General features: G+C 43.2%; 1 protein-coding gene and 1 long non-coding RNA gene across 3 annotated transcripts in view; one reads left to right on the forward strand and one right to left on the reverse strand.

Moving 5' to 3' along the window:
• Window positions 1-1,530: 1,530 nt before the first annotated feature.
• LOC117097298 lies at window positions 1,531-11,374 on the reverse strand. Its single transcript, XR_004442905.1, has 3 exons — window positions 11,075-11,374; window positions 2,325-2,373; window positions 1,531-1,609 (listed from the first exon to the last, which is right to left on the reverse strand). It is a non-coding gene; the product is annotated as an uncharacterized LOC117097298 (long non-coding RNA).
• A 101-nt stretch (window positions 11,375-11,475) lies between these two features.
• KATNA1 (katanin catalytic subunit A1) overlaps window positions 11,476-23,207 on the forward strand; it is a 72,458-nt gene continuing 60,726 nt past the window's right edge. For both annotated transcript variants that reach the window (XM_033235101.1, XM_033235102.1), the window contains exon 1: window positions 11,476-11,805. The gene's annotated coding sequence lies outside the window, so the exon portion shown is untranslated. The remainder of the gene's footprint in view (window positions 11,806-23,207) is intronic.

The raw sequence follows: 23,207 nt of genomic DNA on the forward strand, positions 1-23,207 counted from the left end.
TATTCTGACTTAATATGTTAGAAATTAGAGAATACAGTGGGAGGATTTGTAGACATTGCTGCTGCTGTTACCCAAGGTATTTTAGATCAAAAAATTTAATAAACAAAAATTCCTTTGGTATTTAAAGTGGAACATTTAGCCTGTTCATTTTAATCTAAAGCAAAAAGTAATTTGGGTCAAAATATTGGTATATTTGTAAAGCGCCTTAATATATCCTTTTGTGGAAGGCACTACACAGTTTACTTTTATATTGTATTGTGTATATAAGTATTTTGTATTAAAATTGAATCAGTGGCAACACTAAAGTTTTATAAAATCATGCTTTGTTAGAAAAGGAATTACAGCTTTGCAATATAACTAATTGTTTTGCATAATTCTGAATGTAATAGATACGAATAATCAGCCTGTGTTTTTAATGAACTTATTTGTATTTTCCCAATCATTTTCTCTAGTGTAATGTTTGCTGGGATAATAAAAAAAATTCAAATCTTTCAATTATGTGTGGAAAGCTAATTTTTACACTGCTTAACTATGTTGTTTTTTAATTCAAAAATTTATGTAAATATTTTTATTCTCTGAGAAAGTTATTAAAATTTTGATGCTTTGGAATTAAAATAACTAATGATAGTACTTAGGTTAAGGCAAACTGAATATCATGTAAATGTCATGTTTTCATTTTAATGTTTTCATTTTGTCCAATATAAGTACAGTATTTCCTGTTAAGGGCCTCCATTAGATTACAGGTTTAGAATTTAATGATTAAATTTTACATTTAGTACCATTTGATTATGGTATATAATTTTTAAAATGTAAAATTGTTGGTTAATCTGTTTTCCTTTATAATCCTTTTTGTTTGTTTTATTTCTTAGAGATGGTCTTGCTCTGTCACCCAGGCTGGAGTGCAGTGTCATGATCAAAGCTCACTTTAACTTACACCTGGGCTTAAGCTGTCCTCCTGCCTTTTTCTCCCAAGTAGCTAGGACTACAGGAGTGTGCCACTATACGTGGCTAATTTTTTATTTTTATATTTATAGAGATGGGTTGCCCATCTCTATAAATCTATAAATCTTGCTAAGTTGCCCAGTCTGATCTTAAACTCCTGTACACAAGCGATCCTCCCACCTCTGCCTCTCAAAGTATTGGGATTACAGACCTGAACCACTGTGTCAAAATATATATGTTGATATATCTTTTATCAGCTTTATATGGATGAAAAACAAGTACTGTTTTTCATCCTCTTTTTAAGCATTACCATCATTATATCTTCTTTTATCCTCTTGTTTGCACTCCCTTGTAAGTTTGTATTTGTTCTACATAAGTCTGTTGTACAGATGACACAAATTGCATTATTCCTATGGTTTATTGTACTACATTGTGGGCCCACATTTGGTATACTTAAAATTGTGACTATACTTTGCTACACACACACACACACACGCACATCTGCTTGTGTATGTGAAGAGTAGAGAGAGGTCGCCAAACAGTTATTGTCCAGTTTTTCCTCCTTTCTTTCAGTAACAGAGCTACCCAGAGATTCCGAACATTTTGTTGGATTTAGGCTATGAATGGAACTTTGGGTTGTTTCCCTTGAGGAAGGGTTAAATTTGTTCTGCAGGAGAAAAAAAAGATTCTCATGAATACCTAGCTCACAGAGGGGTTGACAAATGACAGAGGCCACTCTTGCTCCCCAGTATCCACTCTCCCATTTTTCCTTTTACTAATAGAGCCAATATCCCTTTCTAAGTTTTGACTACCCCAGTAGAGTCCATGTTTCTCCTATTTCCTTGTAATTAGTTTTGGGCATATGACTAGATTTTGGTCACTGGGACATTAGCAGACGTGGTATGTGCAAATTATACATATAATTAAAGTTGACATTGTTTGCCCACCACTTGCTCTTCACCTCTTCCCACAGGATGGAACACGTACAAAGTGGTGATTTTATATTGACCGTGAACATTAGAAAAACACTCTAGTGGCTGGACACAGTTGGTCACTCCTGTAATTCCAGCACTTTGGGAGGCCGAGGCAGGCGGATCACGAGGTCAAGAGATCGAGACCATGCTGGCCAACCAATGTGGTGAAACCTGTCTCTACTAAAAATACAAAAATTAGCTGGGCGTAGTGGTGCACGCCTGTAGTCCCAGCGACTCAAGAGGCTGAGGCAGGAGAATCACTTGAACCTGGGAGGTGGAGGTTGCAATGAGCCAAGATTGAGCTACTGCACTGCATCCTGGGCAACACAGCGAGACTCTATCTCAAAAAAAAAAAAAGAAAAACTCTCTAGTGATGGTGAATCAACCAAATGATTACATTCTGGTTACCTGAGAGATTGTGTGAAGCAGGGTCATCTTTCCAGTCTGAACTGATCAACTGCAGAATGTGAGAGAGAGGGGAGAAAAGTTATATCTATATATATAATATATATCCATTTGTTACTGCTGCTGAGCCTATACCTTTTTTTTTTTTTTTTTTTTTTTTTTGAGACGGAGTCTCGCTCTATCGCCCGGGCTGGAGTGCAGTGGCCGGATCTCAGCTCACTGCAAGCTCCGCCTCCCGGGTTTACGCCATTCTCCTGCCTCAGCCTCCCGAGTAGCTGGGACTACAGGCGCCGCCACCTCGCCCGGCTAGTTTTTTGTATTTTTTTAGTAGAGACGGGGTTTCACCGTGTTCGCCAGGATGGTCTCGATCTCCTGACCTCGTGATCCGCCCGTCTCGGCCTCCCAAAGTGCTGGGATTACAGGCTTGAGCCACCGCGCCCGGCCGCCTATACCTTAAGTAATACAGCATATAATTTGTATTAGTGTATAATCTGATTTGCAGAATGACTTAACAAAGTCATTTTGTATTTTGACCATCTCCTGTGGACTCAACCATAAAATTCAGTTATTTTACCTCTTAGGTTTTTCTCTAATTCATCATCTTTATTCTTGTTGTTAACTAATTTGGTTAAGGTCCTCATCAGCCTGAATTAATGTAATAATTTTCTAACGTGAGTCTTTATTCTGATATTTCTGATATATTCTGATATTCTTAAGTTTATTATCCAACCTGTCACCAAAATGACCTTAAAAGATAATTCCAGATTCTGCTTCTACTACAACCAATCAGATCCTAATGGATTTACTGTATCACAGCTAACAACTATAAAGTCTGGGGGTAAAAACCCAACTACCTAAAGATACTGGAATGGAACAAGACCAGGCAAATTCTGGAAGGGAGCTGATCCTTGGAAGAGAGGAATGGCACTAGATAAGTATTCCATTTTTATGATATCTTGCCTGAGAAAGGCCCAAATCTTTGGCTGAATCATGAATCAAATATGTAGGTAAGGCTGGGCACGGTGGCTCACGCCTGTAATCCCAGCACTTTGGGAGGCTGAGGTAGGCAGATCACTTGAGGTCAGGAGTTTGAAATCAGGCTGGCCACATTGGTGAAACCCTGTGTCTACTAAAAATACAAAAATTAGCAGGTGTGGTGGTGCATGCCTGTAGTCCCTGCTACTCAGGAGGCTGAGGCAGGAGAATCACTTGAATCTGGGAGGTGGAGGTTGCAGTGAGCCGAGATCACCACTGCACGCCAGCCTAGGAGACAGAGACTCCAAAAGGACAGGAGAAGTGAGGAGAGAGGAGGAGAGGGGAGGGGAGGGAAGATTACTCAAGAAAATCTACTAAAATTTGGTATGAGTTTTGAGAGTCTGTGATATTTGAACCAATATTCACTTTTAAGGGTTTTCTATCACCGATATTAAGCAATTTAATTATGATGTGTCTGGTGTCATTTTATTTTTCTTGTGCTTGGGGTTCATTGAGCTTCTTGAATCTGTGGAGCAATGGTTTTCATTAATGCAAGATTTTTTTCAGCTACCATTTCTTTTTTTTTTTTTTTCTTCCTTTTTTTAAAAATTATACTTAAGTTCTGGGATACATGTGCAGAATGTGCAGGTTTGTTACATAGGTATACATGTACCATGGTGGTTTGCTGCACCCATCAACTCGTCATCTACATTAGGTATTTCTTCTAATGCTATCCCTCCTCTAGCCCCCACCCCCTGACAGGCCCTGGTGTGTGATGTTCCCCTCCCTGTGCCCCTATGTTCTCATTGTTCAACTCCCACTTGTGAGTGAGAACATGTGGTGTTTGGTTTTCTGTTCCTGTGTTAGTTTACTAAGAATGATGGTTTCCAGCTTCATCCATGTCCCTACAAAGGACATTAACTCATTCTTTTTTATGTTCGACCACCATTTCTTTCAGTCGAGTGTATACTAAAATAATACATCTGAAAGGTAATGAGTGAATTTGGTATCTTTTGTTTTTGTTTTTGTTTTTTTTTTCAGACAGAGTCTCACTTTGTTGCCCAGACTGGAGTGCAATGGCGTGATCTTGGCTCATTGCAACCTCCACCTCCTGGGTTCAAGTGATTGTCCCGCCTCAGCCTCCCGAGTATCTGGGATTACAAGTGTCCGCCACCACACCTGGCTAATTTTTATATTTTTTAGTAGAGACGGGGTTTCACCATGTTGGCCAGACTGGTCTCAAACTCCTGACCTTAGGTGATCCACCCGCCTGGGCCTACCAAAGTGCTGGGATCAGTGGCGTGAGCCACCACGCGCGGCCCTGAATTTGGTATCCTCGATTGCCTCTGGGAATGGTAAACTGGATTTGTAGAGTGACAAGAATCGTAGAAATACTTCTCACTATATAGCCCTTTATATCATTTGATTTTGCATCATGTGAATGCATTGCCTATCCAAATATATAACATAAAATGGGATTAAAAAACAAAACAACTCAAAACTTTTAAGTTCAAGTGGAAGAACTGGATTTAGACAAAGGAAGATACACATTCATTGGGACATGAGGCAAAAATCAAAAGGCAGATGTGAGGCAAAGAAGTTTGTAAGTTGGAGGGTAAGAGTATTAATTTAGGTTAAGCTCAGCTGCACATAAAACTCAAAACATCCATACCTTAGACATATAATGTATGTCCACTTCTGGTACGGCAGCTCCACAAAGTCATCCCACACTTCATCTGTTCAATTCTGCTGTCCTTGTCAGTCTAAAGTTTGCTCTGGTTAGTAGTTGGCTGCTTATGTTCTCTACACCTTGGGTGTGTGTGTTTTTGGTGTGTTTTTTGTTTGTTTTTTATTTTTTTTTGATACTGAGTCTAGCTCTGTCGCCCAGGCTGGAGTGAAGCGGCACGATGACTCACTGCAACCTCTGCCTCCCAGATTCAAGCAATTCTTGTGCCTCAGCCTCCAGAGTAGCTGGGATTACAGGTGCCCGCCACCACGTCCAGCTAATTTTTGTGTTTTTAGTAGAAATGAGGTTTTACCATATTGCCCAGGCTGGTCTCAAACTCCTGGGCTCAAGCAACCACCCGCTTCAGCCTCCCAAAGTGTTGGGATTACAAACATGAGCCACTGTGCCCAGCCTTCTTTTCCTTGTTCTAACCTGGTGAAAAGAGAGAGGGGCGGGTGGAGGGAGATTTCTATGGCCTCTCCTTTTAAAGATGCCTTCCTAAAAGTTCTGCACCACACTTTCACTGCCAGAAGTTAGATCCATGGTCACATCTAGCAGCAAGAGTGTCTGGGAGATAGTCCTTATTCCAGGTGGTCTGATTTTATCAAACCAGGTTCTTTTACAAGAATGGGTATTTGGCATCCAGCCTCTGCCACAGTGAGCAAGCTGAGAAAATTTCTTTCTTTCTTCTTTTTTCTTTTTTTATTATTTTTTGAGACAGAGTCTTGCTGTGTTGCCCAGGCTGGAGTGCAGTGGTGTGATCTTGGCTCACTGAAAGCTCTGCCTCCTGGGTTCAGGCAATTCTCCTGCCTCAGCCTCCCAAGTAGCTGGGATTACAGGTGCGCGCCACCATGCCCAGCTAATTTTTGTATTTTTAGTAGAGACGAGGTTTCACCATGTTGGACAGCCTGATCTTGAACTCCTGACCTCAGGTGATCCACCCACCTTGGCCTCCCAAACTGCTGAGATTACAGGCCTGAGCGACCATGCCTGGCCCAAGTTGAGAGAATTTCTGATAGCTTCTATTTCTTTGAGGTTGGAGGCATAGTAATTCACTGAAAGGGCAGAAAGGGCTGGGTAGCTGCCTTTCTGGGGTAAAGGTCTGAAATAGGCCGGGTGCACTGGCTCACATCTGTAATCCCATCAGCCTCACGTTTGGGAGGCTGCAGCGGGAAGATCCTTGAACCCAGGAGTTCGAGACCAGCCTGGGCAACATGGTGAGACCTTGTCTCTACAAAAAAATTTAAAAATTATCTGGGCTTGGTGGCATGTGCCTGTAGTTCTAGCTACTCAGGAGGCTGAGACAGGAGGATGGCTTCAGCCCAGTGGGTCAAGGCTGCAGTGAGCTGAGATCCTACCACTGTACTCCAGCCTGGGGGACAGAGCAAGACCCTGTTTCAAAAAATAAAAGTCTGGGCCGGGCGCGGTGGCTCAAGCCTGTAATCCCAGCACTTTGGGAGGCCGAGTCGGGTGGATCACGAGGTCAGGAGATCGAGACCATCCTGGCTAACACGGTGAAACCCCGTCTCTACTAAAAAATACAAAAAACTAGCCGGGCGAGGTGGTGGGCGCCTGTAGTCCCAGCTGCTCGGGAGGCTGAGGCAGGAGAATGGCGTGAACCCGGGAGGCGGAGCTTGCAGTGAGCCGAGATCCGGCCACAGCACTCCAGCCTGGGCGACAGAGCGAGACTCCGTCTCAAAAAAAAAAAAAAAAAAAAAAAAAAAAAAGGCCGGGCGCGGTGGCTCAAGCCTGTAATCCCAGCACTTTGGGAGGCCGAGACGAGCGGATCACGAGGTCAGGAGATCGAGACCATCCTGGCTAACACGGTGAAACCCCGTCTCTACTAAAAATACAAAAAACTAGCCGGGCGAGGTGGCGGGCGCCTGTAGTCCCAGCTCCTCGGGAGGCTGAGGCAGGAGAATGGCGTAAACCCGGGAGGCGGAGCTTGCAGTGAGCTGAGATCTGGCCACTGCACTCCAGTCCGGGCAACAGAGCGAGACTCCGCCTCAAAAAAATAAAAAAAAATAAAAAAAAATAAAAGTCTGAACTAATGGGAAGAATGAGACATAACTGAAGTGAGACAGGCAGCAAAATGTTTCAGCTGGGTTAGAAAGATATGAAACTGGCCGGGCGCGGTGGCTCAAGCCTGTAATCCCAGCACTTTGGGAGGCCGAGACGGGCGGATCACGAGGTCAGGAGTTTGAGACCATCCTGGCTAACACGGTGAAACCCCGTCTCTACTGAAAAATACAAAAAAGCTAGCCGGGCGAGGTGGCTGGCGCCTGTAGTCCCAGCTACTCGGGAGGCTGAGGCAGGAGAATGGCGTAAACCCGGGAGGCGGAGCTTGCAGTGAGCTGAGATCCGGCCACTGCACTCCAGCCCGGGCGACAGAGCAAGACTCCGTCTCAAAAAAAAAAAAAAGAAAGATATGAAACTATGGCGCATCAATCTTCACAGTGATGTGATTTTCTTGGTAGCATTCAACAGCCTGGTATTAGCAGATCAGTGATGGAAACTATTGTTTAGGAAGAATGCGTATAAGGTTAGTAAAGAACACTGGTGAATCTGTCCCAGTCTGTTAATTGCAGCTATGGTGTGACATAATTTAAAAATTCAGTAAATCTTACTTAAGGTTAGATTTTCTAGCCTTATACATACTGTATCCCAGGAGATGGCTCAAATGTTTGAAGTATAGAAGAATGCCAGATGCGTCAAGCAGGTGAGTGAAGTCAATAAACTGGTCCTGAAAGTCCTTTCCAATTTCTCTCATGAAATGTAAAAAGTGTCTCAAATTCTTTTATTTATTTATTTATTTACTTATTTATTTATTTATTGAGACGGAGTCTCGCTCTGTTGCCCAGGCTGGAGTGCAGTGGTGCAATCTCTGCTCACGGCAACCTCCACTTCCGGGTTCAAGTGATTCTCCTGCCTCAGCCTCAGTAGCTGGGACTACAGGCGCTCACCATCATGCCCACTAATTTATGTGTTTTTAGTACAGATGGGGTTTCGCCATTTTGGCCAGACTGGTTTCAAACTCCTGACCTCAGGTGATCCGCCTGCCTCGGCTTCCCAAAGTGCTGGGATTACAGGCGTGAGCCAGCACACCCGGCCCTCAAATTCTTTTAAATTATTTTATTTTATTTATTCTACAAATATCTAACTAACACCTACAATGTGCCAGACATTGCTCTACTCATATGGACAAAGTATCTGACTTCATTAAGTTTACTCACTGGGGCAAGAGAAACAAATATATAACGTAAAGAAGGTCTTTATGGCCATTCCCCTTCTGTGTAATTCCAGGGGTCATAGTACCTCTTGCAACGGTCCCCCAATCTATTCTCTCTCCCCTGCAAAACTTCCTACGTTTAGCTGTCAAATTAATCCTCCTATTTGCTATATAACTTATGTCTTCATTTGAAGCCTTTCAATGGATCCCTTTTTGTCTACTGAATAAAGTTTGAACTCTTTAGCTGGCACCTATCTTTCTATCTCTTTTCCCCTAACTTCGTTTTGTGTGTCCTATGATTCTGCCAAATTAATCTGACCATTCACCAGGAAAATATAATCTCAGATTTTCTGAGTCACAGTTTGGACACAATCATTTTAAAAGGGTGGTGGTTGTAGAAGCCACACTGTAAAAGAAGAAATGACTCCCAGTCATGAGAGTGGTACACAAATATTCTGCTGCTTCTCTTCCAGGCACAATGCAGAGATGAACACCTGCATTTCTTTGAAGTCAGGCTTGACCAGTGACTTGCTCTGGCCAAAAAAATGTAGGCAGAGTGGCAAGTTTCACATCCAGGCAGAGACTGTGCAATTTATCTCCCTTTTTTTCACTGCCAAGGGTCCCACTGCCTGCATCCACTCAAGCTATGAACATAAAGAGTAGATAAGGAAAAAATGCTGTTGTTGAAACCTCTGTAACTTAGAGGTTGCTACAGCATAATCCACTCTTGCTTGACTAGTACAGCTAGTGAAGAAATGGAAGTAGTGAATGTAAGCCACTCTCTGGAGGTTTGTCTTTCCACCTAAAAAATATCTTCAACCGGGAGCGGTGGCTCATCCCAGCACTTTAGGAGGCCGAGGCAGGTGGATCATGAGGTCAGGAGTTTGAGACCAGCCTGGCCAACACAGTGAAACCCTGTTTATACTAAAAATACAAAAATTAGCTGGGCATGGTGGCAGGTGCCTGTAATCCCAGCTACTCAGGAGGGTGAGGCTTGAACCTGGGAGGTGGAGGTTGCAGTGAGCAGAGATCGTGCCACTACATTCCAGCCTGGGTGACAGAGCTAGACTCTGTTTCAAAACAACAACAACAACAACAACAACAAAAAAAAACTTCATATATAATACACGTATGTACACGTAATAAAATGTGCCCAGTTTGTGTACTGTTGATGAATTTTAATAAATGTATACACGTCTGTAAGCACTACCCTAACAGAACATTTCCTTTCCATCACCTTAAACATTTCCTGGGGTCTTTCAACAATCTAGTTCTTCTCCCCCACCTCCTGAATAGAGCCTCAGGCAGCCAACTACTAATCAGCTATTACTATAGATTAGTTTTGCTTGTTGTGGAATTTTTTTTTTTTTTTTTTGAGACAGTCTTGCTCTGTCACCCAGGCTGGAGTACAATGGCGCAATCTTGGCTCACTGCAGCCTCCACCTCCTGGGTTCAAGCAATTATCGTGCCTCAGCCACCCAAGTAGCTGGGATTACAGGTGTGCGCCACCAGGCCCAGATAATATTTGTATTTTTAGTAGAGATGGGGTTTCACTATGTTGGCCAGGCTGGTCTCAAACGCCTGACCTCAAGTGACCCTCCTGTCTCGGCCTCCCAAAGTGCTGGGATTACAGGTGTGAGTCACCGTGCCTGGCCTAGAATTTTGTATAAATGGAATCATACAATGTGTATTCATTTTGTGGCCTTTGAGAAGTTTTTAAACTGTAAATTGGCTTTATAAATTCAAAGCATACCTTTAAACTCATATAAAAGATGAAGGTTGAATTAGGGTAATTAATCTGTACCTCCCTGAATTGGTTTTGATTCCAAAAATATATACTAAATATAGTTTCCTGTTCCCTATTATAATAGAGTTCATATTTACTACAGTGAAACTATTATTTTCTACTCAGTTGAGAATGTTACAAGACTTTAAGCCCCATGAAACCTTCTATTTTGTGACCACTGTATATCCAGTGCCAACACTGTCTCACACATAGTAGTTGCTGAGTAAACATTTGTTGACTGAATGGATGTATTTCCCCTGAATTGCTTTTACATGTCTATGTTAGATGACTGGGGTGCTTTTATTTTTTTTAGAGATAGGGCCTCACTTTTGTCTCCTAGACTGGAGTGCAATGGTGCCATCATGGCCCACTGCAGCCTCCAACTCCTGGGCTCAAGTGATCCTCTTGTGTCAGTCTCCTGAGTAGTTGGGACTACAGGCGTGCGCCACCGTGTTCAGACAATTTTTGTACTTTTTGTAGAGATGGGGGGGTCTCACTATGTTGCTCAGGCTGGTCTTGAACTCCTAGCTCAAGATATCCTCCCGCCTCAGCCTCCCAAAGTGCTGGGATTACAGGGATGAGCCACTGTGCCCAGTTGGGATGTTTTAATGTTAGAAACTTAATTACCTTGCATTTTTTTTTTTTTTTTTTTTGAGGCTGAGTCTTGCTCTGTCGCCCAGGCTGGAGTGCAGTGGCCAGATCTCAGCTCACGGCAAGCTCCGCCTCCCGGGTTCCCGCCATTCTCCTGCCTCAGCCTCCCGAGTAGCTGGGACTACAGGCGCCCGCCACCTCGCCCGGCTAGTTTTTTGTATTTTTAGTAGAGACGGGGTTTCACTGTGTTCGCCAGGATGGTCTCGATCTCCTGACCTTGTGATCCGCCCGTCTCGGCCTCCCAAAGTGCTGGGATTACAGGCTTGAGCCACCGCGCCCGGCCAATTACCTTGCATTTTTAAAGGAATGTGTGATAAGTGCCCTATTCTGCCTCAAGTGATGGCAGAGGATGATTGAGACTGGAGGAAGCCCTGTGGAGTACATACCTGTAAATCATGAAATAGCATAATTTTCCTTGTCTCGTCGTATTAAAACGGTGACAAAAAAAATCAATAAAATCCCACTAGCAGTGTGTCCGAGAATCTTTGTTTATCCCCTCCCTATTGTTATGTCATGACACGGAGCCCAGCTGGGGAATTCTGAATACTAGGTTCTAAAACAGGATTTGTCATAAACGAATTGCTTGATCCTGGACATTCACCTCTAAAATAGACACCTGACCTCGGTGTGTGTGTGAGTGTGGTGAAAATCAAATGGGAGGGAAAGTGGGCAAGCACCTGAACAAGGTACAGAGGCGCGCGATGTAGTATTATAATACCATCTATACCAAGGTCTATACTATCCCTGGTCGCCGCCGCGTCCCCGGGAAGGAAGCGCCAGACTGCGCACGCGCGCCCCCGCGCCCGGCCACACCCTCTTCCGCCGCTCCCGCCCAGCGTCCTCGCTCCCGGGGTGTCGCTCTGCGTGCGGCGGAGTCGCCGAGGTCGTCCCCGGCACCGGAAGTGACCCTGGCGGGTTTGTCTTCAAATTCTTGGCGAACAGAAGTCGCGCCGGCAGGTGGTGGTGACGACTGAACTGGGCAGTACTGGGGCCGTGAGCGGAGAGCAGGGTGGGCTGGACTGGGTCAGGCCCTCCTTCCTCGCTTCCAGGACCTCCATTCGGCCAATACCCTGTGCCTGGCGTTGGGCGGTTTCCCGAGGAGCTTGGGCCGCCGCAGGTGAGTTTTCACTCTGGCGGTGCTCTGGGGACCCCGGATTTTCCAGGGCCGGGCCGGTGAGGGACTCGGGAGGCCCGCAGCGAGAACCCGCAGCGCAACCCTCCGTGAGCCTGCCTACCTGAGGTCTTAGGTCCTTGCTGTTGTCCCCGACAACTTAGCTTAGGTGACAGTCCCCCTACCTGAGGAGTCCTGTCCGGCGGGGGACTTTTCGGGGCCTCCTGTCGATTCCGTCTTTTGGTCTGTGTCGTTAGCGAAGTCACCAGCCGAGAGTTTTTAGTCCTTCGCTTTTTTGACTGGTTCTCTCCCGAACCCGTTCACGCCCCCCACCCCGAAACCCTCACAGGTAAAAACCCCGATGGCCATGACATTGGGAGGCAACTTTCCTTAAAATTTGTTAGGTTAGAGTGATATTGTTGGGGATGTTATTTCTTATTTATTCTAGAGCCTGGCGTCCTCTGGAAGGCCTGTGGGCCTTTTGGTTTAGAGTTGATACCTTTTAGAAAAGTTTTCCCTCGAAACATTAGTTTCATGTAAATGTGATGACAAAGTTATCCTGAAGTGCCTTATGGTGGATAATCTCAAGCTCTTATTTAATCAAAAATAGTTTCTGAAGTAGATCCTGAAGTGCCTTATGGTGGATAATCTCAAGCTCTTGTTTAATCAAAAATAGTTAACTGCTATAACCGCGAAGGGTCGCTTTTATATTAGTTACTAACTTCCAACAGCACAGTGATGCTCTTTTCTCTTGAAAGCACTAATTTACGGCTTCCTCTTTGAAATTAGACGTTTAGTTATTGCTGAAAACATTCCCGATGTTTTAGAATGGGTGCAGTAGATCTTTGTCACGTAGTCACAATGATAGTCACCTTGGTAGATGTTAAGACAGATTCTTGAAATGTTTTTACGGGCTTAAATGTCTCAATATAAAGCCCTGCTTTCTTTTCCAAAGGAGCTGGTTTTTGTCCTTTTTTTTTTTTTTTTGAGACAGGGTCTTGCTCTGGCACCAGCCTGGAGTGTAGTGGCGCGACCTCGGCTCACTGCAAGCTCCGCCTCCTGGATTCAAGCTATTCTCCTGCCTCAGCCTCCCAAGTAGCGGGGACTACAGGCGCGCTCCACCACGCCTGGCAAACTTTTTGTATTTTAGTAGAGATGGGATTTCACCATGTTGGCCAGGCTGGTCTCGATTTCCTGACCTCGTGATCCGCTTGCCTAGGCCTCCCAAAGTGTTGGGATTACAGGCGTGAGCCACTGCGCCCGTCCAGTTTTTGTTCTTATACTAAGAAATAGGAGCAAAACTCTGTTTTGTATTAACATTAACAACTTGTGGCCTGTAAATACCTTAAAAAAAAAACAAAAAACAGGCAGTGCTGATCAACTTTCCAACATTCCTAGACTATGAAAAGCTGTATAAAGCTGCTTTATAGCATTAGTTATTCAAGAAGCATTTACAGTTTTATAGGTTCAGTATTAGGCATGCTATGTAGTCCACAAGGGATTCTCCACCTCATTTTAAAACTGGTATCAAGATGCTGACAAATATTGAGGATTAGAGAATCTTGTTGAATTAACTCTATTAACAACATTGTTGAATTTCTGTTGACAGTAGTTTGGGTTTTTTTAGCCACTTGACTGTTTAAAAAAGATAGTATTATCACATAAATATGGTCAGTGTTGATAACATGCTAAGTAGATTTTGCTTGTGGTGTTTATCGATAAGCTTGAATATGACTTTTAAATTACATTTTAATAATTATACTCACTGATTTGTTTGTTTTGTTTAGGGTAAACGGAAAGTTTACTGTACAAATAGAGTGAACTTCATGTGTACTTTTTTCCTGAACAAGTTTCTTTTTGGTATTTTTAAAAAATAGTGCTAACTGTCTTGTGCTTAAGTATTTATCATATGATGATTATAAAGGTAAGAAAAATGTATGCCATGATGTAATTGGTCATGGATCATTCATTTATTGTGCCTATTCGTAATAATCAGTGGCTGACTAAGTTAGCATGTGGTTTCTTTCATATCCCAGAGATGAGCATTCTGAAAATTGCTTACCAGTGTATTGCCACTTTTGAAGTCACATACACTTGCTTTACTGAAATGCCTTCAGGAAGATGCATGATTGGGTTTCGTGATCTTTTTGTTTTAGGAAGTAAATTTCACAGATAGGTATTTTAAAAACATTTTCAGGCTTCCAACATTGCTGCTGATTTTTTAGTCTGTGTTTAATAATATTCTATGTTTGTCTTCTCTTACTAAGCAAAGGAAAAAAACCCACCTAGAATAAATAAGGTGATATCCCTTCTATTAAACTTCAAGGATTTCAAGGTCTAATTCTGTCTTGTTTTTGTCTTCAGTGCAATTCCTTGCAGCTTAGTTGGTGTTCCTTTAATATTTCTTTTTTTTTTTGTCTTTTTTTTTTTCCTTTTTGTGGAGAACGGGGTCTCGCTGTATTACCCAGGCAGGTCTCGAACTCCTGGGCTCAAGCTATCCTCCCGCCTCTGCCTCCCTGAGAGCTGGGATTACAGGCGTGAGCCACTGCGCCCAGCCTCCTTTAATATTTCTTGAATGAATGACCCATGTACGTTTTGTTAAAAAAAACTGCAAATAAGTGGAACCCAGCCTGAGTCCTTTAAAAATTAAATGGGTAAGGTATCCTCTTTAGGTGTGAAATAGGCAGGGCCCTGTATTTGTTGTTTAGAGAGAGAATAAGAATCTTATAACTCAGATATTTGGATATTTTGCCTGTTCTTTTTCAGTCTCTTTGATCACTTCTTTTTCCTAATCCTAGAGGAGAAAAAAAAAAACAACTTTCTCTGTGGAGACACAACACTGCATCACATACTATATTTGCTAGAAATTTTGCTGTAAAATTAGGATTTCAGTATTTTAAAAAATTTGATTGTGTCACTTGAGTTAAAATTTCCCATTGCATCTTGCTCTGTTTAATTAAGTTAATTTAGTCACTTGCTGACTCATAAATACTCAAGGCATGTAAGCAAAAGGGTGGTTCTGTTAGAATAATGTAAAGGAAAAACTTGCTGTGAGATAAAGCAGGCATAGCGTATGGTTATCCTTCTCTCTAATAATCCGTGTAACCAAGAGCCTGAATTTTGGGGCAATCTCATCTTTATAAGTGTTCTATTAATGTTGAACCAACAGATTGTGTTTATAGTTCATAGTGCTTACACTGTGTCAGTCAGCTTTTTTTTCCTTTCTTTTTTTTTTTTTTTTTTTTTTTAAGACAGAGTCTTGCTCTGTCGCCCAGGCCGGAGTGCAGTGGAGCGATCTCAGCCCACTGCAACCTCCACCTCCCGGGTTCAAGCGATTCTCCCACCTCAGCCTCCCGAGTAGCTGGGACTATAGGTGCCTGCCACCACACCTGGCTAATTTTTTGTATTTTTAGTAGAGACGAGGTTTCACCATGTTAGCCAGGATGGTCTCAATCTCCTAACCTCGTGATCCGCCCGCCTTGGCCTCCCAAAGTGCTGGGATTACAGGTGTGAGCCACCGTGCCCAGCCAGCTTTTATTTTTTTCAAATAGATTCATTTCTTCAAATATTGCCAGATATTGTGCTAAATAGAGCCAGTTTCTATCTTCCTGCAGTAGAATTTTAGCAATGATAAAGATATATTGTTGAAAATTGGGAGAATTTCATAAATTTACAGTTGTAACATTCATTTGAGAAGGGTGTTTTGGGCTTAGAGAGTAATAAGGGAATGCGGAAAATTATTTTCGGCTAGCATTTAGTGAACTAAGTGCTTTAATACTGTTTTCTGCAAACACGTTGTTTCTTTAATAATCAAGGATTTTTCAAGTCATTTGTTAATGAGCCTTGGATTAGACTTTACATTCATGTTTGTTAGAAAATATCAATTCTTTGGCTTCTCAAGAATTTTATCTGACTAGAAAGAGTTCAAAACATAGAACCTTTAAAGAAGGCTTAGAGGGACTTGTATGAGTTTTGGGCTATTGAATCATGGCCTTCAAGAAAAAAAACAAGGACCACCTATATATAAGTAACAACTTAATTTAAATTTATTTTTATTTAATTTAGTTTTTTTTTTTTTTTTTTTTTTTTGAGACAGAGCCTTATTCTCTTACCCAGGCTGGAGTGCAGTGGCATGATCACAGCTCATTGCAGCTTTGACTTCCTGGGCTCAGGTCATCCTCCCACCTCAACCTCCTGGTGGCTGGGACTACAGGCGCGTCCCGTCATGCCCAGCTAATTTTTTGTAATTTTTGTAGAGATGGGGTTTCACTATGTTGGCCAGGCTGGTCTTGAACTCCTGGGGTCAAGCGATTCTCCTGCCTTGGCACCCCAAAGTATTAGGATTACAGGCATGAACCACCATGCCTGACTATTTTAGATTTTAGATTTTTTTAGTGGGAAAATGGGAAGAAAGATCTCCAGGGAGACTATTATGGAAAAGAGGAAGAGAGGGAAAAGACCTGAAAGGCTTGACATCCAAGCTCATCTAGAACAACTGTGTACTTTTAGCAGCAGGCCCCAATTATACTTTTCTAACACCCTTGCCCAGACTAGGTGTCTCTGTAGGGCATGGATGACTTCAGGGCAGAAGCAATCACACAAGAATCAAGCTGTAATCCCAGCTTGGAAGGGATGAGCTGAGGATCAAGGAATGTGAACATGCTGAGGGTCAGGAACTAGACAAGGTTACAAACTCTTGGTAGTTACAGCAAAAACCTGGCCAGGCATAGTGGCTCATGCCTATAATCCTAGCACTTTGGGAGGCTAAGGTGGGCTGATTGCTTGAGCCCGGGAGTTCAAGACCAGCCTGGGTAACATGGTGAAATCCCCGTCTATACAAAACATACCAAAAAAAAAAAAAAATTAGCTGGCTGTGGTGGTACACATCTGTGGTCCCAGCTCCTCAGGATCAGTTGAGCCCAGGAGATCAAGGCTGTAGTGAGCCATGATGGCGCCACTGCACTTCAGCCTGGGCTACAGAGTGAGACCCTGTCTCAAAAAAAAAAAAAAAAAAAAAAGGACAACAACTAGGCAGTATTCAGTCTTTGGAAGATTGATTGAGATCTACATTTGAGGCCATGGTTCTAGGTGCTAGAGAGATACCAGTAAATAACAGAGAGATATAGTCCTTGGCCTTTAGGATTTTATTAAGACAGAATGTCATTAGTGGTCATGAATCCAGGGAGGCAAGATTTAGGTCATAGGATTTTATTCCTTTTCTTTTGGAGCTCAGATGCCCAGTCTTGAGTTACTCATAGACCTTAGTTCATAGCTATATTGCTTCATAACAGATTATCCCAAAACTTGGTGACTTAAAACAACAGACATTTATTGTCTCTCTCACTGTGTCATTGGGTCAGGAATTTGGGCATAACAGCTGGATGCTTTAGATTCAGGGTGTTTCTCAGAGCTGTGGTCAGATATTGGCCAGGGCTATAGTCATCTCAAGGCTCTAGTGAGGAAGGATTCACTTTAGATCTCACTCACATGGTTGTTGGCAGGATTCAGTTCCTCAGGGGCTGTTGGACCGAGGGCCTCAGTTCCTTACTGGTTGTTGGCCTGGAGCCTCCCTCAGCTCTTTGCCATGTGAGCCTCTGCCCAGGCAGCTCACTGCGTGGAGCTGGTATTCCATTTGAGTGGGGTCAGCAAGAGACAGCAAACAAGATGGAAGTCATAGTCTAATCTCAGAAATGGTATTATGTTATTTGTTACAAGCACACATTCAAGGGGTAGTAATTATATAAGGGTACAGATACCAAGAGGCAAAGGTCATTGAGTGCCATCTTAGAGGCTCCCTATAATTATCCATGGATATAAGGCCCTTTTTCTGTTATATTTATTTTTTGTTTCTCTCCTACTTGTCATAAGCAATTTCTCCACTCACATCTTTTCCTCCTCACCTTCCATAGACTTTCTAATATATTTAAGGTACTTTCTTGAGTATGTATGCATCCTTTAAAAATGAGTATTTTATATAGCATATGTATTTTTAATTTATAAAATGACATTGGGATTTAGATCTTGTTCTATGTCTAAGACCTTTTTTTCACCCAACCCTGTATTTTGATATCTATCCATGTTGCTATATGTAAATTTTATTCATTGCTTCTATCTGCTACATGGTACTCTGTGGTCTGTATCCACCATATTTCCCCTAGCAGGGAATCAATAGATTGACGCTACTTGATTTCTCAAAGATTTCTGTCATTAATGTCCAAAACCAAGTTCCTTTATGGATCAGTATGAGACTTTCTCTGGAAGATTTACATGAGAGTGGGATTGCTGGGTCACGGGGTGTATATATACATATATATGTATGTGTGTGTATGTGTGTGTGTATGTATGTACATATACGTATACATGCATACATAATTTCCCCAAGTACTGCCAGATTGCACTCCAAAATGACTATGCCAGTTTATGCCTGCAAGTTGATGTAAAGGTTTCCTTTTTCCCAAATCCTTGCCAATACTTAGTATTATTGCACTTACTTTTGAGTCTGGTGAATAAAAGAGGTCTCTTGGCCAGTCGCATAGGTTCATGCCTGTAATCCCAGCACTTTGCGAGGCCCAGGCGGGCAGATCGCAGGGTCAAGAGATTGAGACCATCCTGGCCAACATAGTGAAACCCCTTCTCTACTAAAAATACAAAAATTTAGCTGGGTGTGGTGGCGAGCACCTGTAGTCCTAGCTACTCGGGAAGCTGAGGCAGGAGAATTGCTTGAACCTGGGAGGCAGAGGTTGCAGTGAGCCGAGACTACACCAGTGCACTCCAGCCTGGGCAGCAGAGACTCTGTCTCCAAAAAATAAATAAATAAATAAATAATAATAAAAAGAGGTTTCTCATGGCTTTGGTTTGTATTTATTGGTCACTTCTGTCTGTGCTTGTTTGCCATTTGGGTTTCCCTTCTGTGAATTGTCCCTTATACTCTTTCCTCATTTTCTTGTGAGGTACGTTTGTCCGTTAATGTGAGGAATTACAATGATAGATTTTCTTTTTTTTTTTTTTTTTTTTTTTTTGAGGCGGAGTCTCGCTCTGCCGCCCAGGCTGGAGTACAGTGGCCGGATCTCAGCTCACTGCAAGCTCCGCCTCCCGGGTTCACGCCATTCTCCTGCCTCAGCCTCCTGAGTAGCTGGGACTACAGGCGCCCGCAACTGCGCCCGGCTAATTTTTTTGTATTTTTAGTAGAGACGGGGTTTCACCATGGTCTCGATCTCCTGACCTTGTGATCCGCCCGCCTCGGCCTCCCAAAGTGCTGGGATTACAGGCGTGAGCCACCGCGCCCGGCACAATGATAGATTTTCTGATCTTAAGTCATCCTTGCATTTCTGGGGTAAACACTTCTTGATCATGGGATGTGTGTGTCGATGCATTGTAGGTAAACTAATATTAGGATTTCCATGTTCATAAGTGAAATGGGTCTTGTGTTCTTATTCAATTGAGATGATTTCAGCCTCATAAAAAAGAGTTGCTCAGCTTTTCTCTTGTTTTCTGGATCAACTTTTATGTGGTTGAAATTATTTCTGTTTAGAAGCTTGGTTAAAAAAAACCCCGAGGCCAGACCAGGTGCGGTGGCTCATGCCTGTAATCCCAGCACTTTGGAAGGCTGAGGCGGGCAGATCACCTGAGGTCGGGGGTTCGAGACCAGCCTGACCAACATGGAGAAACCCTGTCACTACTAAAAATACAAAATTAGCCAGGCGTGGTGGCGCATGCCTGTAATCCCAGCTACTCGGGAGCCTGAGGCCGGAGAATCGCTTGAACCCGGGAGGCGGAGGTTGCAGTGAGCCGAGATTGCACCACTGCACTCCAGCCTGCGCAACAAGAGCAAAAACTCCGTCTCAAAGAAAAGAAACAAAACAAAAACAACAACAAAAAAATACAAACCCGAGGCCAGGCGTGGTGGTTCATGCCTGTAATTCCAGCACTTTGGGAGGCCGAGGTAGGCGGATCATGAGGTCAAGAGATCGAGACCAACCTGGCCAACATGGTGAAACGCCATCTCTACTAAAATACAAAAAATTAGCTGGGTGTGGTGCTGCGTGGCTGTAGTCCCAGCCACATGGGAGGCTGAGGCAGGGAAATCGCTTGAACCCAGGAAGCGGAGGTTACAGTGAGCTGAGATTGTGCCACTGCACTCCAGCCTGGCAGCACAGTGAGACTCCGTCTCAAAAAAAAGAAGAAAAACCCAAAAAACAAGAAACCCCATCATACTTATAGAAATCATCTGGACCTGGAGCTTTTTCTTTTTCTTTTTTTTTAAAGTTTCTTTGAGACACAGTCTCACTTTGTCTATGTTGCCCGAGCTGGAGTACAGTGGCACTATCTCGGCTTACTGTAGCTTTGACCTCCCCAGGCTCAGGTAATCCTCCCACCTCAGCCTCCCAAGTAGCTGGGACTACAGGCACACACCACCATGCTCTGCTAATTTTTGTGTTTTTCGTAGAGATGGGGTTTTGCCATGTTGCCCAGGTGGGTCTTGAACTCCTAAGCTCAAGCAGTCCTCCTGCCTCAGCCTCCCAAAGTGCTGGGATTACAGGCATGAGCCACCGTGCCTGGCTGAGACCACTTTTAAGAGCTGCTGTGTTGACGTCTCTTTTTTCATCAGCTCCTCACTCTATCCAGGTCTAGGTTGGCCCTAAAATACTCTGCTATCTCTATCTGGTATTGGGCTGGCACTGCTGTTTTTCTGTCTGATGGTGGGATAGGGCTCGAGTGAGCAAAGATTGGCCAGTGCAATGAAAATCAGAAAGGACGCAGCTAGAAAACAAGCTATGAAATACACTTATCTAGATACCCCACTGACACACAAAAGAAGTAAAAAAAAAGTCTTGTTTTCTTTATACTTATATGTCTTCTCAACTTGACTGTGATCTTTCATGATTTCTTCACCTTTTTAGTCCTCTAGGCTTGAAACTTCATTCATTTTCAACTTTTTCTCCACACAGTGAGTTCCTGAGTAATCTCAGCATTTCTTTCACCATAGTGTTTCTGATTTGTTTCTTTTTATTCTCATAGCCACATCCCTAATCCAAATTATTGCTCCCCAAAAGCATGTAAATCTTTCCAGCCTTGAACTTCACCATGTGATTTACAGTTAGAAAATAATAATAGTCATTGTGAACTTTAACAAAGCTGACATTTATCAGGCATCTGCTTCTAATGCTTTATATCCACATCCATATATCCATATCCTACTAGGTGCATTTTTAAAAATTGTTTTCTTTCTTTTTTTTTTTTATTTTTTGAGATGGAGTCTTGCTCTGACGCCCAGACTGGAGTGCAGTGGCACGATCTCAGCTCACTACAAGCTCTGCCTCCTGGGGTCACGCCATTCTCCTGCCTCAGCCTCCCGAATAGCTGGGACTACAGGCGCCTGCCACCACACCCAGCTAATTTTTTGTATTTTCAGTAGAGACGGGGTTTCACTGCGTTAGCCAGGATGGTCTCGATCTCTTGACTTCGTGATCCACCTGCCTCGGCCTCCCAAAGTGCTGGGATTACAGGCATAAGCCACTGTGCCCGGCCAAAAATGTTTTCTTGAGACACAGTCTCACTCTGTCTCTGTTGCCCAGGCTAGAGTAGAGTGGCACTATCTCAGCTTACTGTAGCTTTGACCTCCCCAGGCTCAGGTAATCCTCCCATCTCAGCCTCTCGAGTAGCTGGGACTACAGGCGCACACCACCATGCTCTGCTAATTTTTGTATTTTTTGTAGAGATGAGGTTTTGCCATGTTGCCCAGGCTGGTCTTGAACTCCTAGGTTTAAAGGTTGGATTAGGTTCTCATATATAGAAAGTTTCATGGCAGATACATTTAACATTTATTGAAGACCTACTATTTGTCAAGTAGTATGCTTGGTACTTTAAATAGTCTTTTATTGTTTATAGCATAACTCCTGAAAGTAGTTGCTATGACAGTTCTACAGATATTAAAACAGGCTTAGAAAAAAGTTTAGGGACTCGACTAAGGTGGCAGAATTACAATTCTAGCCAAGATTTTTCTAACTTCAAAATACATATGCCTTCTGCTAATCCACACTGCTTCAAAAAATGTATCTAATATTCACTATTCATTCTGCAGATGTTTAATAAGATGTGTGTCATGCAAGGATCATATAGTCTCGCACCTTTCAGATGCAAATCCTACTGTCAGATACCAGTCTAATAGAGATAAGACATATATAGAAACTATAATTTGAAGTAGACAGTGTCTTGGGATGAAAGTCACAGTAAAGTGCAGGGGGACTTTAGAGGAGGGAGAATTTATTTTGAACTGAGGAGTTCAGGGGGTAGACATACTAGGAAAACTGCCATCTGAGCTGGGCTTTGACAATTGGGAGGGTTTGAATGTGGGAACTTTTTTAAAACAATATTTTAATTGTTTGTTTGTTTGTTTGTGTTTTGAGACAGTCTCACTCTGTTGCCAGGTTGGAGTGCTGTGGCGTGATCTTGGCTCACTGCAACCTCCGACTCCCTGGTTCAAGCGATTCTCCTGCCTCAGCCTCCTGAGTAGCTGGGATTACAGGCACGTGCCACCATGCCCAGCTAATTTTTGTATTTTTAGTAGAGACTGAGTTTCACCCTATTGGCCAGGATAGTCTTTATCTCCTGACCTCATGATCCACCCGCCTCAGCCTCCCAAAATGCTGGGATTACAGGCATGAGCCACGGCGCCTGGCCTGTTTGTTTGTTTTAAACAGTCTTGCTCTGTCTCCCAGGCTGGAGTACAGTGACGCGATCTTGACCTATTGCAACCTCTGCTACCCTGGTTCAAGTGATTCTCGTGTCTCAGCCTCCCAAGTAGCTGGGACTATAGGCATGTGCCACCATGCCCAGCTAATTTTTACATTGTAGTATAGACAAGGTTTTGCCATGTTGGCCAGGCTAGTCTTGAACTCCTGGACTGAAGTGAGCTGCCTGCCTTGGCCTCCTAAATAAAGTATTTCTTTGAGGCCAGGCACGGTGGCTCATGCCTGTAATCCCAGCACTTTGGGAGACCAAGGTGGTGGGCAGATCACCTGAGGTTAGGAGTTCAAGACCAGCCTGGCCAACGTGGTGAAACCCCGTCTCTACAAAAATACAAAAAAAATTAGCCGAGCATGATGGTGGGTGCCTGTAATCCCAACTACTTGGGAGGCTGAGGAGAATCACTTGAACCTGGGAGGCGGAGGTTGCAGTGAGCCGAGATCATGCCATTGCACTCCAGCCTGGGAGACAGAGGCAGACTCTGTCTCAAAAAAAAAAAAAAAAGCTTTCTTTGAAGGAGTGGAAATAGCATGAGCACACACAGAGATGGGAAGTGTGGTATGTATGATTGTGAATTTCTTGAGGGAGCACTGGAAAGTATTTTTTAATAACTATACTTATTTTTAAGAGACATGTAAACCTCAAGTGTTTATTTTTTTCTT

The sequence above is a fragment of the Trachypithecus francoisi genome, unplaced genomic scaffold, assembly GCF_009764315.1.
Source record: "Trachypithecus francoisi isolate TF-2019V2 unplaced genomic scaffold, Tfra_2.0 Lachesis_group15, whole genome shotgun sequence".
Taxonomy (NCBI): Eukaryota; Metazoa; Chordata; class Mammalia; order Primates; family Cercopithecidae; genus Trachypithecus; species Trachypithecus francoisi.